A 16,317-nucleotide genomic window follows, 5' to 3' on the forward strand; every position below is an offset into this window, starting at 1 on the left:
CGCCGGGAGATCACGGGATCACCGACGTCATCATCATATTATATCATATCATCAGCATATTACCGCCGTCATCGACCAGCTCAGCGACAGTTAAAAATTGTCAGCAACCTCTGGTCAAGCTTTGTGAGCTCTGCGTCTGTGCCATCGCACAGTCAACTAACCCGTTCGTCTTCGTTGATTGATTGTAGGGTTTAACGCACCGACGCAACGCAGGCGATGAGGCGCGCCGTAGTGGAGGGCTCCGGATTAATTTCAACAACCTGGGGATCTTTACGTGCGCCGAAATCTCGAACACACGGGCGGTTTTTCTTTCCGCCTCCATCAGAAAAGCAGCCGCCGCTGCAGCGCAAGCGTTCGTCTTCGCAATGCAGGTTACTGTACCACATGACCTCATCACTAAAAAAAAAATAGCGATTTTTTTTTGGTTCAGATACCGAGCCCTCATTGCTGTTGTGCCGTGGCCATTCAATGTGTAAATGTCGCTCGTGCTCTCTTGCTTCTTTCGGGGGACGTGAAGTCCAACCCCGGCCCTAACTCTCTCCCTGACGACTCTTCGCGTAAAGACCCTCTCCCCGTTAACCTTATTCTTTACGAATTGCAGAAGTTATCCGCAGGTCACTCTACACTGCTCGCCGAAGTGCAAGTACTTAAAGCTGAGCTACTAACAACAAACAAATGCATGGCTGGTCTAACTAAACGTATCACAGATCTTGACGTTCACTACCAAGATCTTGTAGCTTTTAGGAAGGATACAGGAACAATTAATGGTAACATCGTAGAAATTGCCCGCGAAATCTGCGACATGGAGGCACGGGTTGAAGACGCTGAAAATCATTCCCGAAGAAACAACCTCATCTTTTACAGCCTCCGTGATCCGAATCTGTCAGAAAAAATTACGGATTCCGAAGAAATAATGATTAACCACTGCCGCGACCATGTAAACTTTACTCATCGTCCTAAACTAATCGAACGTGTTCACGTGTCGCGGGAATGATCATAAGCGGCCAATAATAGCCAAGTTCACCTTCTTTAAAAGCAAAGAGCCAGTTATCTCGAGTGGACGTAAACTGGAAGGCACAAACTACAGTATCGGGGAATATTTCTCCGAATACGTTCGCAAAGCCCGGAAAAACGTGGCCGCATTTGCCTCCCCAAATCAGAACCCTTCTCTCTGCGGTACAAGACTTTGCATGTTTATTTATTTTTATTTTATTTATTTATTTCGGTACCTTCAATGCCCATGGGGTGTTACAGAAGGGAGGGGTTTTTGGTACAAATAGTGGGAAAAATAACTACATAAAAGGGAAGTTTGCATCGAAAAAATGCGAAGCCATAATTACAAAAACAAGAACAACTCAGTGAAAATGTATGTAAATATATGCAAATATACCGGATGTATAAAAAAATAATACTGTAAAGTAAGGGCCACAGTGCCATAAGCTACGGGAACACACAGAGCTACACTTGTGCAAAATAGCAAAATAAATTTGCAATTCCAGGAGAAGATAAGATATACAAACGCACAAAGCAAATAAACACATGAGAGGACACTACTATAACACAGTTAAATGTCGTTCAATTGCTGAGCGAAATGCACGCGCATCGTGACTGTAGCTATCGCACTTGGCAGGCGGTTACAATCGTCTGAGTTTTTACGTATGAAAGAATGGAAATGCAGATTGGCATGACAATGAGGGATGTTTTCTTTGAAAGTGCGATCTATGCGCGACAATGTGTATGCTGGACTGGAAAGAAGTTCATTTTTAGCTGTGGATTGAAGTGGTGGATTTTATGAAACAGGTTGAGCCATGACAGCTTTCTACGAAGAGAAGGACGAGGCAGGTTTAGCGTTCGTGCCATTGAAGATATACTGGCATGAAGCGTGCACTGCATTTTTGTATGGATTCTAGGGCGTTAATAAGGTAGTCATGTGCTGGGTCCCACACTGAACACGCATACTCGAATTTAGGGTGGATTAGTATCTGATAAAGAACTATTTTTAAGTTAGATGGAGGCATAAAAAAATCACGTCGCAGATATCCCAGTGTTCGGTCAGCATCGATGATACATTGCTGGTAAAAAAAGATACATTTCCGACGAAACATCCCAAACTGTAAACGAAATTTTGTAGCAATCGCCCCGCCATCCAACAAAAACAAAACGTGTTAATGTTAGAGAACCCAAATTGGTCTTTCCTTCTTCGTAATCTTCACTCATCTATGTAGCTTCCTTCCAAAACGCGAGGCCATATCATATCTTGTATCAACATCGCACGCCAGCATACTAGTTCTGACAGATACGTGGTTGACGGGTGACGTCACAGATAGCGAGGTTCTTGCCGAATTTCCAGATTTTGTTGTGTTCCGGAAGGACACGAAACAAACACGTGGCGGGGGGTACTCATTGATGACCATGACCAGTTATCCTGTTCAATGATGAATCTTCACTGTAAGCTCGAAATTCTGTGGGTAATCTGCCACGCTATACGGGAACAGTTCTGCTATGTGTGTGATATCGGTTACCGGACATGAAAAATGAACCGGACAATATGAAACAACAATGAAATATGAACCGCAAACATGAAACATGAACCAGACAATAACCCAGATTTTGCACAAGATCTAAACGATACACTAAACCGGCTGGCTACTAAATATTCTACCCCGCATATCTACTTTTTGGAGACTTCAATTTTCCCGACATCGATTGGAATGACGGCAACCAATTAATATTGACTTATTCATTGTAGTGCTTAACACGACGACGCAACGCAGGTGATGAGGCGCACCGTAGTGGAGGGCTCCGGATTATTTTGACCACCTGGGGATATTTAACGTTCGCCGAAATCACGTACACACTGGCGTTTTTGCTTTTCGCCTCCATCCCAACCAATTAATAACAGGCCTCGCCAGAGCAAAATATTTCATTAACGTCTGCCTATATTTTAACTTGGCGCAGCTAATAACAGAACCTAGACGAATTTATGGTGAAGCTTCTAACATTCTATACCTGATTCTGACAACTAAACCTGAAACCTTAACACACCTTCCGGAGATCAGCGACCACAAAGTTATTTATGCGGTTTTTGAATTCGTCCGGAACTACGCAAATCATGCAGTAAAACTATACGTCTATACGACAAGGGGGATTACAATACAATAGACACTGAACTGGAAGCATTCCTACCTCATTTTGCAACGACATTGATTGAACAATCGGTGAACGATAACTGGTTAATTTTCTAAGAAAAATGAAGCTGCCAACAAACAAATTTATTCCCAGGGCTACCTTTTGTTCTAATCACCAAAAACCATTGTTTTACAGTCATTTAAAGCGGCGTGAAAATAAGCAAAAACGACTTTTTCTTGCAGCTAAACGCGCAGAAACCGCCAGCGCTTAGCTTAGGTACAAAGAAGCCGAAACCTTTTATTATAACGCCATTCGAACCACAAAAGAACCTTTTTCATGCTGATCTTCCTAACATTTTAGGGAATAACCCTAGAAAATTTTGGGAGGTGGTTAACCCTAAGAAAGTGCCGGGTATTATTTTGAATAATTTTTCGGGCGGGGAAGTTGGCGTTTCTGAAGGCTCAGAATTATTCAACGCAGCCTTCGCTTCCGTGTTTACAAACGAAACTAACAATCCCCTTCCGATTTTCCTATCTAGAATCGTCTCTCTAATGACCAGAATTGATTTCATCGCTGCCAAAATAATATCCTTAATCGACAAACAAAAACTGTCTTCTTCAGCGGGATCCGACGATATTAACTCCGAATCTCCGAAAAATACCAAACAGATATCTTCCATTTACTTGTCTTTGCTGTTCTGTCAGTCATTATCCACAGGTAACCTAGCAATCCATTGGAAGGTAGGAAACCAGCAACCCTAGCGATAATAACGATTCATCCCAGATAAGCCGCGAAATTTCTGTGCTCAAAGCCGCAACTATTGACGCCAGCAACCGCCTACGACGCAACAATCTTCTCTTTCTTGGTATAACAGACAACATAAAGGAAACATGGGAAGAGTCGGAGCAAAAGATATCCACGTTTTGCGCCAACAAGCTTAAACTTACTCTTGAACCGGGTGCGATGGAACGCGCGCACCGAATCGGGACCTTTACAGAAAACAAAACTCGACCCATCATTGTTAAACTAGCCCACTACAAAACGAAGGAACGCATTTTGAGCTGCGGTCGCATGCTTAAAGACACAGACTTCGCCATTAGGGAGGACTTCGCAGCTGCCACCCGCATTGCGCGGTCAAAGCTGTTGCAGTTCATCCGCCCCCAGAAATGCGCATTTAAACTGAGTCTCGACAGACTTCACGTGGACAAAAAGTGCTACATGTACGACCAGAATGGCGACAAAATTGTAGAAATCAACAAAAAACAGACTGTGCATGCCATAGCTGATGAATCATCAGGTGTGAGCAATAAAACCACCGAATGACGCCCCTCCGTCCATTGTACCTCTAACCCTCGACCAATCCGGTCATCAACGCTAAATATAAATGTTGCCTTCACTAATATACGAAGCGTGCTGCCTAAACTCGACAGACTACACAGTTTTATGGAAGATGTAGAAGCCGACATTGTCGTTTTAACGGAAACGGGGTTACACGAAGGCGTACTCGACCACGAAATCTTCCCGCCTAACATGGGCTTCACTTTATATCGCCATGATCGCACTAATCGTCGGGGTGGAGGCGTGCTCATGGCTATTAGAAACAATCTATCATCTTCTCTTATCACTCATGACGACACATTAGAACTAACCTGGGTGCGAGTCTCAAACGTTGCCCTAAAGGCAATTTTTGGAATCTGTTACCGGCCGCCTGACTCTGAACCTGGCTTTTCCATCCTCCTTTCAAATTCACTCACCCGGATTAAAGACCAGTTTTCGGAAGCCCCTATTTTTCTTTTCGGTGATTTTAATTTCCCTCAAATAAACTGGCCTTTGCTATCAACCCCTAGTGCATCCCCGTCTAATGAATCCAAGCAATTCCTTGATCTGACGCTAGATTTTAACCTACACCAAGCTATAACATGCCCCACAAGAGGCGATAACACTTTAGATCTTCTTCTAACATCAAGCCCGGATGACATAAAGCGCACAACAGTACTCCCTGGGTTCAGCGACCATAACCTTATCCACAACTGCATATCTCTACCTCTGATTAGAAGGTCGCCAACTGAAAAATTCATAACTGATTACAAACGAGGAAATTTTGACGCTATCAATGACGAACTTGGTTCCTTTCTTGACAGTTTTCGCGGATCATATCAAACCCGTTCAGTAAACGCCAACTGGCAGATATTCAAAAACACGATACTAAACTTAGAAAAACAGTATATTCCAACCATCCGCGTAAAATCGGATTCCAATAATCCCTGGTTCAACAAACAATTGAAAAGTCTCTTAAATCGAAAAAAACGTCTTTACAGGACCGCCAGTCAATGCAATAACCCTTTAGCATGGGAAAAATACCACCTGTGCGCCAAAAAATATATTAAGGAACTACAAAAAGCCAAAGATAAATATTTTTCTTGTGACCTACTATCTATCCTCCGCTCAAATCCTACTAAATTCTGGCGCATGCTCTCTCCCAAAAATCAAAGTACTAACATAGATCTTCTAGACCCAGACGGGGAACCAATGGACACAAAAAACGTTGCCACCGCCTTAAATGACTACTTTTCATCTGTATTTTCTACCCCTAACACTACACAGTCCACACGACTACCTACCCGTTCCCCCGGCGCTGTATCCCCCGAAATAGCATTTAACCCTGAAGGAATCGTTAAACTAATCACTGGTCTTAAGATATCTTCAGCGCCAGGATGTGACCAAATAACCCCCAAACTTTTAGTTAACACCGTCACAGTGGTTAGTCAGATTCTTTGCCTCATCTTCATGCAGTCCATTGAAACAAGCGAAATTCCAGACGATTGGAAGATAGGCCGAATAGTAGCGATCTTTAAAACAGGAGAGCGAACTAATCCAGCAAACTACCGCCCGATTTCCCTGACTAGCATTCCTTCTAAATTACTGGAACACATTATATCTTCTCACATCGCGACTCACCTTGAATCAATAAATTTCTTCTATAACCACCAGCACGGTTTCCGAAAGAACTTCTCATGCGAGACCCAATTGGCCGAGTTTACCCACGACCTACTAAAAAGCATGGATGATAACCTTCAGATTGATGCCATATTCCTTGATTTTTCCAAAGCTTTTGATCGCGTACCACATAATCTATTACTTAGCAAAATTCATTCACTTGGCATTGCACCGAATATTGTCTCCTGGGTTGAACACTTCCTCTCTAACCGTAAACAATTCACCTCTGCCAATAATCATAACTCCTCTTTAACTAACGTATCATCAGGCGTCCCTCAGGGCGCAGGCTTATCACCTCTTCTATTTTTAATATTTATAAATGACCTGCCAACAAATATTCAAACAAAACTACGACTATTTGCAGACGACTGTGTCCTATACTCCCCCATTCACAACATCGAAAACAGTACTAAACTACAACAAGACCTCGACACAGTTGCGCTATGGTGCCAAGACTCATCGATGCCGTTAAACCTAACCAAATGCAAATCGATGTCATTTTCCCGTAAGCGCGCCACTGTTCATCACACCTACTTTATCAATTCGCTTCCTCTCGATTCGGCTTCCTCATACAAGTATCTCGGTGTGCACATGTACCCATCTCTTTCATTTGCGCCGCACGTGCAGTCCATCTGCTCAGACGCTCTGCGCACGCTTGGTTTTCTGCGCCGTAATCTAAAATCTGCATCTCCTGACGTTAAAAAACTAGCATACTTAACATACGTACGCCCAAAGCTCGAATACGCATCGTCCATTTGGAATCCATCCCAGGCATATCTCGCTAACGAACTAGAATCAGTCCAAAACCGCGCAGCCCGCTTTATAACCTCACAGTTCTCCAGAGAAATCAGCGTCACCGCCATAAAACAATCAATCGAACTGCCATCTCTCGCGTCACGCCGCCTCATCTCACGCCTATGCCTCCTGCACAGTTTCTTTTTCCGCCCGAAATCAAGACACGAACTTTTACAGCCCCCTAACAGAACTTCTTCTCGCATTAACCATTCTAACCCTATTGCACGAATCAACGGCCGTACATCCGCAATGAACGACTCCTTTTTCCCCCAAGCAATTACACTTTGGAATCACCTCCCCGACACCATTGTTGCCACACCTGACCGCACATCATTCCGCGCAAAATTGGAATCCCACTTTGATTCCATCCAATAACCCGTGGCTGTAAATATATCCTACCAGCGTACTGTATGTATAATTTTTTTTGCCAAGTTGTTTGTACTCTAATTCCCAGTCAAAGCGTTCCTTTTGTTTGTTGCTTGATTCGTTTTTGTTGTCATTCTTGACCAAACTACCATATGCGTATTTAGAACTGTATTGTTTATAATAATTTGTTCATATTGAATTGTACAGCCTCACACCGTATTTGTTGCCCCCCTTATGTAATGCCCTCGGGCCTTTAAGGATGCAATAAATGAAATGAAATGAAATGAAATGAAAAGGTTATTCTCCTCTTCAAATCAGGTGATAGATCATGTGCGCTCAATTATCGCTTCATTTCTTTAACAAGCGTACCTTGAAAGCTCATGGGACACGTCATTTACGCCGAAATCATGCACTTCTTGGACTCTAATAATTTTTTCATCCCGAACAGGCCGGGTTTAGGAAGCATTTTTCATGTGAGACTGAACTTGCCCTTTTTGATAATTAGCAACACAATAACCTGAGCAATAATATGCATGACTAATCACAGCGCGAAACACGAGAGAGACGGAAAAATAACCACAGGATAGGCGCTGTCCTGTGGTTATTCGTGATTAGTCATGAACATGCGCTGTGATTAGCCATGAACGCCTATCAACTTGCCCAACTTGCGACTGTCAATAATAGTATCAATCGTTGGCTCATGATACTAAGCTCTAATAAATGCAAATCCCTCTCTTTCCCCGTCACCGTAGCCCCCTCAACTATTCTTATGAAATCGGTAACGTTCCATTAGAAATGTCATCATTTACAAGTACTTGGAAGTCACTTTAAGCAACGATTTAACATGGAGCGCACATATCAAAGTCATCATATCATCAGCGAATAGATCATTTGGTTTCTTAAACGACATCTACGTCATGCACACTTGCCTGTAAAGCTACTAGCCTACAAATCTTTAGTTCGCCCCCAACTTGAATACGCGCCGCCTATCTGGAGCCCTCATGAAGAATACTTAACAGACGCACTGGAATCATTACCTGATACTCGCACAACGTGAGCGTTTCATCCCTTGAACAAAAATCTGGTATTTTAAACCTTAACATTCTTCACCGGATTGCCAGCACCATTTTGTTCCCCAATTTCTATCACAGTACCTTCGGTCAGTCACCCTATATCTTGCCTCCTGCCCTCATATCTCGCCGCACCACTCATTCTTTTCATGCGCCCAGCCACTTGCCCGCAACACGACATTTGCCGCCTTCTTCTCTCCCACAGCCCCCGACTGGAATGGTCTTTCCGCTGATCTTGCCACCATAATGTGCCTCTTAACATTTACCCAAAGTGTCAATCAAACATGTGCTTTGTTGTTGCCCCCAGTATTCATCGGAAAGACGCGTTTTGGCAGCCGAGCTCAGCAGATTGGACAATCAACAGTTCAAACTAGAGACTATTCTAGGACAATCGACTTCGCAGAAGGCAACAAAAGCCCTTCTGCGTTTTATGAAGGACACAGGTTTAGCTGAAAGACTGTAGTGCCCACGAAGCTTGGACTAAAGTGTGTGCGCGATCCCGCTCCTATCCCCTCTTTTTCGCCTGCCCTCTCTTTTATCCCCTGAACGCCCCTTCCCCAGTGCCGAGTAGCAATCCGGGCTCTAAGCCTGGATAACCTCTCGGCCTTTCATTTCGCTTTTCTCCTACTCCTCTCCTTTTTTTTCACTTGGGATACTCAAACGTGTTCTTTCTGGCGCCCTTGGTTCTCGCTTTGCCTTTCTTTTTCTTTCTGCAAGGTATTACGCCTGTTTATATTTATACCCTTCCTGCATATATATTCTTTTTCTTTCTTTAGTGGTTACCCCGGTTCGTATTTATACCCATCCTGCATATGTATTGCATTTGTTGTATGTTACCACCCCTTATGTAATACCCCCTCAAGGGTACTTTGTGGTAATAAAGTTATGTGAGGTGATGATGTAAACTCTGCCAGATCACTTTATCCGAATTTATCCTTTCTTCCGTGCGAGTTGATCTTCCCACTACTTCCGGTAAGCTCTTGTCGCTGCTTGCAGAGTTGAACACGATTGCTTTGCTTACGCGTGATTTTCTTACAATTTCTTTAGTCTCAACCAAACACATAATCGCACAGATTTTCCCTGTACTCGCTGACGTCAAGAATAAAAACGTATCAAAGAGGATCAACAAAGAGCGTCCTCTTTCGGACTACTTATGCCAGTGAAAGGATGCGGGTGAGCACGGCTGCAGGAGGCCATTGTTACTCGCGCTCCTCCATCAACAATTCAGGCTGGCATTGTTCGAGGTGTCGGGTGGCGACCAATGGTAGCGTTGCTTCCTGCAAAGCCGGGGGCGTTAACACACAAGTACTGCGTAAACCTGTGTGATACGGAGATAGCGGCTCAAAAAGTAAAGATGATCCTCTTGAAGTAGAAGTGAGCATCTGGAAGTGAAACATAAAGTTCCCACCTGTTGTGCGTTGTGGGCTAGGATGCTTATTTATTTACTAGCGAAAATTTCGAGATCATATTGCAGCCACAGGCCGGGTTTGAGACTTGCGAATTGGGCGAGCTTTGCTAGTATGCTAGTAAGCCAAAGCTTTCCAAATCGAAATTCCTCCTGCAAAACCCGTAATGGGAAAGTATACTCAAGGTACTAAGACCGCACAAGACTATGGTTATGGAACGAATCCGGAAGGCGAAGAAAATGCTACGACGATGACGCCAAACGAGCTGTGGGGAACGGCAAGTGTGAAGGCCTCGAGTGCGTTCGTGACGGTTATGCTGAGTGTTCCGCAGGCGATCAAGAAGACGCCCGCATCGTCAAGGTGTCCATGCCGAAGGAGACTGCATGCAGGGTTATAGCCCTGATGGTGTAACCAAATGCACAGAACAAGATGCAGAAGAGTGACAAGCAATCGTTGGCGTCATCCCATGCTGCTAGGAAACAGATTTTTTGTATTTACAAGAACCTTAAAGACACCAAGGCTGTCCCTTGCTTAAGTACAAAAGCTTGCAAGAAGTAAGAATACAAAAACCTCAGGATACTGAAGTGCGAAAAAATCCGAAAAAAGAATAAGTTCAAAAATCAATTCGTCCCCACTTGCCTTCTGAGGATGAAATCTTTGACAGTTATCCTTCCTTTCCGTTTTTACCAAACGAGTCCCTTATTTTTATACTCTTTTGCAACACACACACACACGCGTATATACACATATATATATAAACAAATATATATATATATATATATATATATATATATATATATATATATATATATATATATATATATATATATATATATGTGTGTGTGTGTGTGTGTGTGTGTGTGTGTGTGTGTGTGTGTGCGTGTATACCATAGAGAAGTCACATTGAAAAACAACAATATTTTTTCTAACGTTTCGGCCGGCTCCCGTTTGAAACGTTAGAATAAATATTGTTCTGTTTTTCAATGTGACTTCTCTATCGTACAGTTAACCTTATAGCCAGGAACCTTTTCTCGTATATACATATATATATATATATATATATATATATATATATATATATATATATATATATATATATATTGTGAGGCACAGGCCAGGAGTCGTCGGGCACCGGTTTATTAAACTAATACCGCAGAGAGCGACAGGCTAGCGAGCTCAGGTCGAGCGCAGAGATTCCAGAACATCCCGATGATGATAGCGTGGACGACGACATGCGCGGCGAGCGAGGCTGGTGGCACATAGCATCTGGCACGTAGCCACTCAGGAGAATGTCCACATACGGCTGCTAATGTCTGCCTTAGTCATAGCTTACAACATTTCCCTCGGGGCTGAAGCGGCCGACTCGGGCGCTTAAGGCGGATTCCGGGAGTTGAAAGGCTTCATCCGGGAAACGTGTACAACTTCAGTGCCGCGACAACGGCGGTCGGTGACAGTAGAGGTGGGCGTAATGCGGTAATTTACCGGTGAAGTCTGTTCCTGGGTAGTGTAAGGGCCTACGAAGCGGGGAAGGAACTTCTCGCACAGTCCTGGAGTCCGGAGCGGAGTGGAAAGTAAGACCTGATCGCCGGCTCGAAACGAGACAACGCGGTGCGAAGCGTCGTAGTTTGACTTGCGGTCTTCCTGTGAGGCTGTCGTCCTGAGACGAGCGAGATGGCGGCTGTAAGACAGGCGAGAAATAAAGTCATCGATACTGTTGGATGCAGAGGCCACAGGCACAGTCAAGAAAGAATTATCGAGAACAGTTGAAGGTGGGCGCCCATGAACAAGGAAAAATGGCGAAAATTCCGTGGTTCGTTGAACCGCTGTATTATAGGTGTAGGTGACGAAGGGGAGAATGACGTCCCAGTTTTTATGGTCGGGCTGAATGTAACAGGAAATCATATCCGAGAGCGTGCGATGAAAACGTTCGGTCAAACCATTAGTTTGAGGGTGGTAGCTGGACGTGGTTCTATGTACAGTTTTGGTGGCGCGAAGAACTTCTGCAAGCACGGCCGAAAGAAATACCCGGCCTCGGTCACTAAGAAGCACTCTGGGCGGTCCATGTCGCAGAAATATCGTCTTCAAAAAGAATTCAGCCACCTCTAAAGCGCAGCCCGTGCGAATAGGAGCTGTTTCCGCGTATCGTGTCAAGTGGTCCACTGCGGTAATGACCCACCGATGTCCAGCCGAAGTGACGGGAAGAGGACCGTAGAGATCGATGCCAACGACTTCGAGAGGAGAGGAGGGGCACGGCAGGGGTTGCAGTGTGCCTGCAGGTCCCGAAGTTGGACGTTTGCGGCGCTGACACAATACGCACGATGCAACGTGTTTGGCAACAGAGGTGGATAGGCCGGGCAAGAAGAAGCGGCTCTTGATACGGTCATACGTTTTGTGGAAGGCAAGGTGGCCCGCGGTAGCGTCGTCGTGAAATGTCTCTAAAATTTTGCGTTGGAGGGCACGGGGAATGACGGGAACCCATCTGTCGCCTGTTGGGTGGTAGTTGTACCGGTGAAGGGTTCCATTACTGAGTCGAAATTGGCGGAGCTGGCGGCGTGAACGACTATTGCGTGGTTGAGCGGAACCGTCTAACAGGTCAATGAGGTTGCGACAGTAATTGTCGGACCTTTGCTGAGAGGCCAATTCAGAAAGTGGTTCCGTGCAAGTGTCCACAGCGGCGATCCGTAAGGCTGTCGTTGATTCAGAAAGCGCTTGAATGTCATCTTGAGTGGGGGATAACGGGCAGCGTGACAGAGCGTCTGCATCCCCGTGCTTTTTGCCAGTCTTGTAGACGACGGTGAAGCTGTACTCTTGCAAGCGGAGTACCCAACGGCCTAGCCGCCCGGTCAAGTTCTTTAGGGAAGATATCCAACAAAGGGCGTGATGGTCCGTGACCACAGTGAAGTGACGCCCGTACAGATATGGACGAAACTTTTGAACTGCCCAAACTACAGCGAGGCACTCCTGCTCTGTTATTGTGTAATTTTTCTCAGCAGGTGTCAATGTCCGGCTGGCGTAGGCAATTACCTGCTCAACAGAAGATGTCCAGCGCTGTAACAGAACAGCCCCAATGCCGAGTCCGCTGGCGTCGGTGTGTAGTATAGTGGGCGCTGTTTCATCAAAATGGCCGAGTACGGGATCAGAGGTTAGGGTACACTTCAGTTTCTGAAAGGCAGCTTCGCAGTCGTCGGACCATAGAAACGGTGTGTCAGAAGACAGCAGTTTATGTAGAGGGGAAGCGATTGAAGCGAAGTTTCGAATGAATCGGCGGAAGTAGGAGGCCAATCCTAAGAAGCTGCGAAGTTCTTTTTGACGGTTTGGGCGAGAAAAATTTAGTACGGCATTGATTTTGTCAGGGTCGGGCCGGATTCCCTCTTTGCTCACCAGGTGACCTAATACCTTGATTGACTTGCTTGCATAGTGGCATTTCTTTGTGTTAAGGGTCAGGCCGGCGTTTGAAAGGCAAGTTAACACTTCGTTAAGCCGACGGAGATGTTCGGGAAAAGTAGAAGAAAATACGACTATGTCGTCAAGGTAACATAGGCACGTCTTCCACTTTAAGCCGCGTAAAACCGTATCGATCATGCGTTCAAATGTGGCCGGAGCGTTACACAACCCGGACGGCATTACGTTAAATTCGTAAAGACCGTCAGGCGTGCTGAAAGCTGTTTTTTCTTTGTCTTGCTCGTGCATGGGAATTTGCCAGTATCCCGATCTCAAATCCAGACTGGAGAAGTATTCGGCCCCTTGCAAGGTGTCCAAAGCATCATCAATTCTAGGCATCGGATAGACATCTTTCCGAGTTATGTTGTTAAGCGCCCGGTAATCCACACAAAATCGTACAGATCCGTCCTTCTTCTGGACTAGAACAACGGGCGATGACCAGGAGCTGGTTGAATGACGAACTATGTTTTTCTTCAGCATGTCGTCGACATGTTCCTGAATTATTTGACGCTCCTTCAGTGAGACGCGATACGGGCGACGTCGAATGATACACGAGCCATCTGTGTCGATTCGGTGGGTGGCTGCGGAGGACTGCCGTAAGATGGTAGAAGAAGAATCAAATAAAATTTCGTGTTTCCCCAGAAGAGCCAATAGCATTTCCTGTTGCTCTGGGTCAAGATCCGAACTGATTGTTGCACTAATGGGAAAGGATGAAGGCTTAGTGCTCACCGAATGATCGTCCGACGTGACAGATCCCAATGAGACGACATTCACTGCATCGTCGCGCGGAGCACAAGCAACGGTGGTCCCTCGGGGCAAGAAAACCGCTTCGGCTGTAGTATTCGCTGCGGCCAGAAGAGCAGTTCCCGCAGAAAAACGGACGAGGCAGGGGGATATAACTACGCCATGAAGGGGGAGTTTTCCTGTCGGAGCAATGAGTACATCACCGTCGAGAATTTTGTCCAAATTAACCGAGAGTATAGTTTCTTGAGCAGGGGGAAGAGTTAAGTCGCAGGACGCCACCAATCGCAAGTCTGCAGTATCCGAAACACTGGCCAAGTCTGTATCATTCATATGAATCATCGGTTCACCACAAGAAATCACAGCAGGCGCCGATTTAAGAAAATCCCAGCCTAATATCATTTGGTGAACGCATGATGCCAGTACTGCGAACTGAATGTGGTGTCGAATGCCGTCGATAAAAACACGAGCTGTACACAGTCCAGATGGTTCAATAGCAGCGGAGTTCGCACCTCGTAGAGCCCGGCCAGAATATGGAGTTTTTACTTTTCGCAGTAGAGAACATAAACTTTCGTGAATTATCGAAATGCTCGCACCAGTGTCCACAAGAGCTTCAACACTAATTCCTTCAACTAAAACTGATAACGTGTTCGATGGTCGATGAGGAGGACTTCCAGAATTCCGAAGTGACGCAGTTTCGCCCCCAGAAACTGCCGCCTTTAGTTTTCCGTGTTCTGGGAGGCAGGACGAAGCGGCGAGGTAGAGCGGCGAGGTAGAGCGGCGGCGGAAGGGCGTTGGGGAAGATCGTCTCGGCGGGCGGGAGCTGCGGTGCTGGTCCTGGTAGTCTGCTGGTGACGGCGAACGTTGTGCGTACGGGAACCTTTGAGAATAATAGTCGTAAGACGGTTGACTCCTGCTTTGTGGAACGGGGGAGTACGCGAGCCTTTCATCTTGTTGGCGTCTTCGGCAGAAACGAGAGATATGCCCAGGATGCCACAATAGAAACAGGTTGGGCGGGACGGACGCCAAGCAGGGTAGCCATACGCGAACTGAGGAGGACCTGGCAGAAACTGAACGGGACCAGCAGGTGGCACTGGGTGAGGATGCACATGGTCAGACCGGGTGTGCATGGGCGGTCGAGAGACAGGGGTAGACACAGGTGCCAAAGGCGAACGTACCGAGTCGGAGAGAGGTGTCGAAATCGTGGCATTGGAAGCATAAGGCATCGAAGCCAATGCGGCTTGAGTTGAGCCGGGATGAATATCTGTTGCTGATGGGGAGGCCGGCATAAGGTAGGCCAACTCTTGTTTGATCATCTCGCGCAGATCCGGAGGAGATGTCTCGCGTCATGATTCTGAAAAACCGAGTGGTGTCTGCACTCCCAGTTCCTCGCGGATAATTGATCTTATCATGGAGCGCAAGTCCGCTTCGTCCATGGAAGCGCGGGAGTCCCACTGTGTTGGCTGCACACGGAGGGACTGCAGGTCGTCGAGGCGCTGACACATCGTTACGACCTGGTTAACGCTGGTGGCGTTCTGTGCGACCAGCGTGTTAAATGCGAAGGGAGAAATTCATTTCAGGACATGGCGCACTCGGCTGTCCTCCGTCATATCTTTGTTGGCACGGTGGCATAATGCGAGAACGTCCTCAATGTAGGATGTGTACGACTCACCAGGTCTTTGCATGCGCTCGTCCAATTTCTTTTTGGCGGCTTCCGTACGCGTAGACGACGTTCCGAAGAATAGGCGCAGCTCGGAAGTAAATCGCTGCCAGTCAGTGAAGTCGCGCTCGTGGTTGTAGAACCACGTCCTCGCTACTTTTCTGAGGGAGAGGGAGACGTTACGGAGCTTGAAGGCATCGTCCCACCGATTGAAGGAGCTGATTCGGTTGTATTCATCCAGCCAATCCTCGACGTCATCGCCGGGAAGCCCAGTGAAGAAGGGAGGGTCCCGCTCGCGGCTGGTTACGAAGCACGGTGGAACGGCTGAACCCGCCGCGCTGGCTGGTTCAGATGTCATCGGCATGGCCTCTTGTGGTAAGCGACGACCTGAACGGAGCTCCAGGGGTAAGTCGGGGGTCGAGGTACGAAGGATCAGACCGCTTTACCTCCACCACTTGTGAGGCACAGGCCAGCAGTCGTCGGGCACCAGTTTATTAAACTAATCCCGCAGAGAGCGACAGGCTAGCGAGCTGAGGTCGAGCGCAGAGATTCCAGAACATCCCGATGATGATAGCGTGGACGACGATATGCGCGGTGAGCGAGGCTGGTGGCACATAGCATCTGGCACATAGCCACTCAGGAGAATGTCCACATACGGCTGCTAATGTCTGCCTTAGTCATTGCTTACAATATATATATATATATATATATA

At 46.3% G+C, this 16,317-nt stretch overlaps 1 pseudogene; it reads left to right on the forward strand.

The window, feature by feature from the left end:
* The first annotated feature begins 365 nt into the window (after positions 1-365).
* The window catches only part of LOC144168537 (uncharacterized), a 46,193-nt pseudogene continuing 30,241 nt past the window's right edge, over positions 366-16,317 (forward strand).

This window comes from Haemaphysalis longicornis, unplaced genomic scaffold (genome assembly GCF_048455015.1).
Source record: "Haemaphysalis longicornis isolate Haplotype H1 unplaced genomic scaffold, Haemaphysalis longicornis Haplotype H1 scaffold_2, whole genome shotgun sequence".
NCBI lineage: Eukaryota > Metazoa > Arthropoda > Arachnida > Ixodida > Ixodidae > Haemaphysalis > Haemaphysalis longicornis.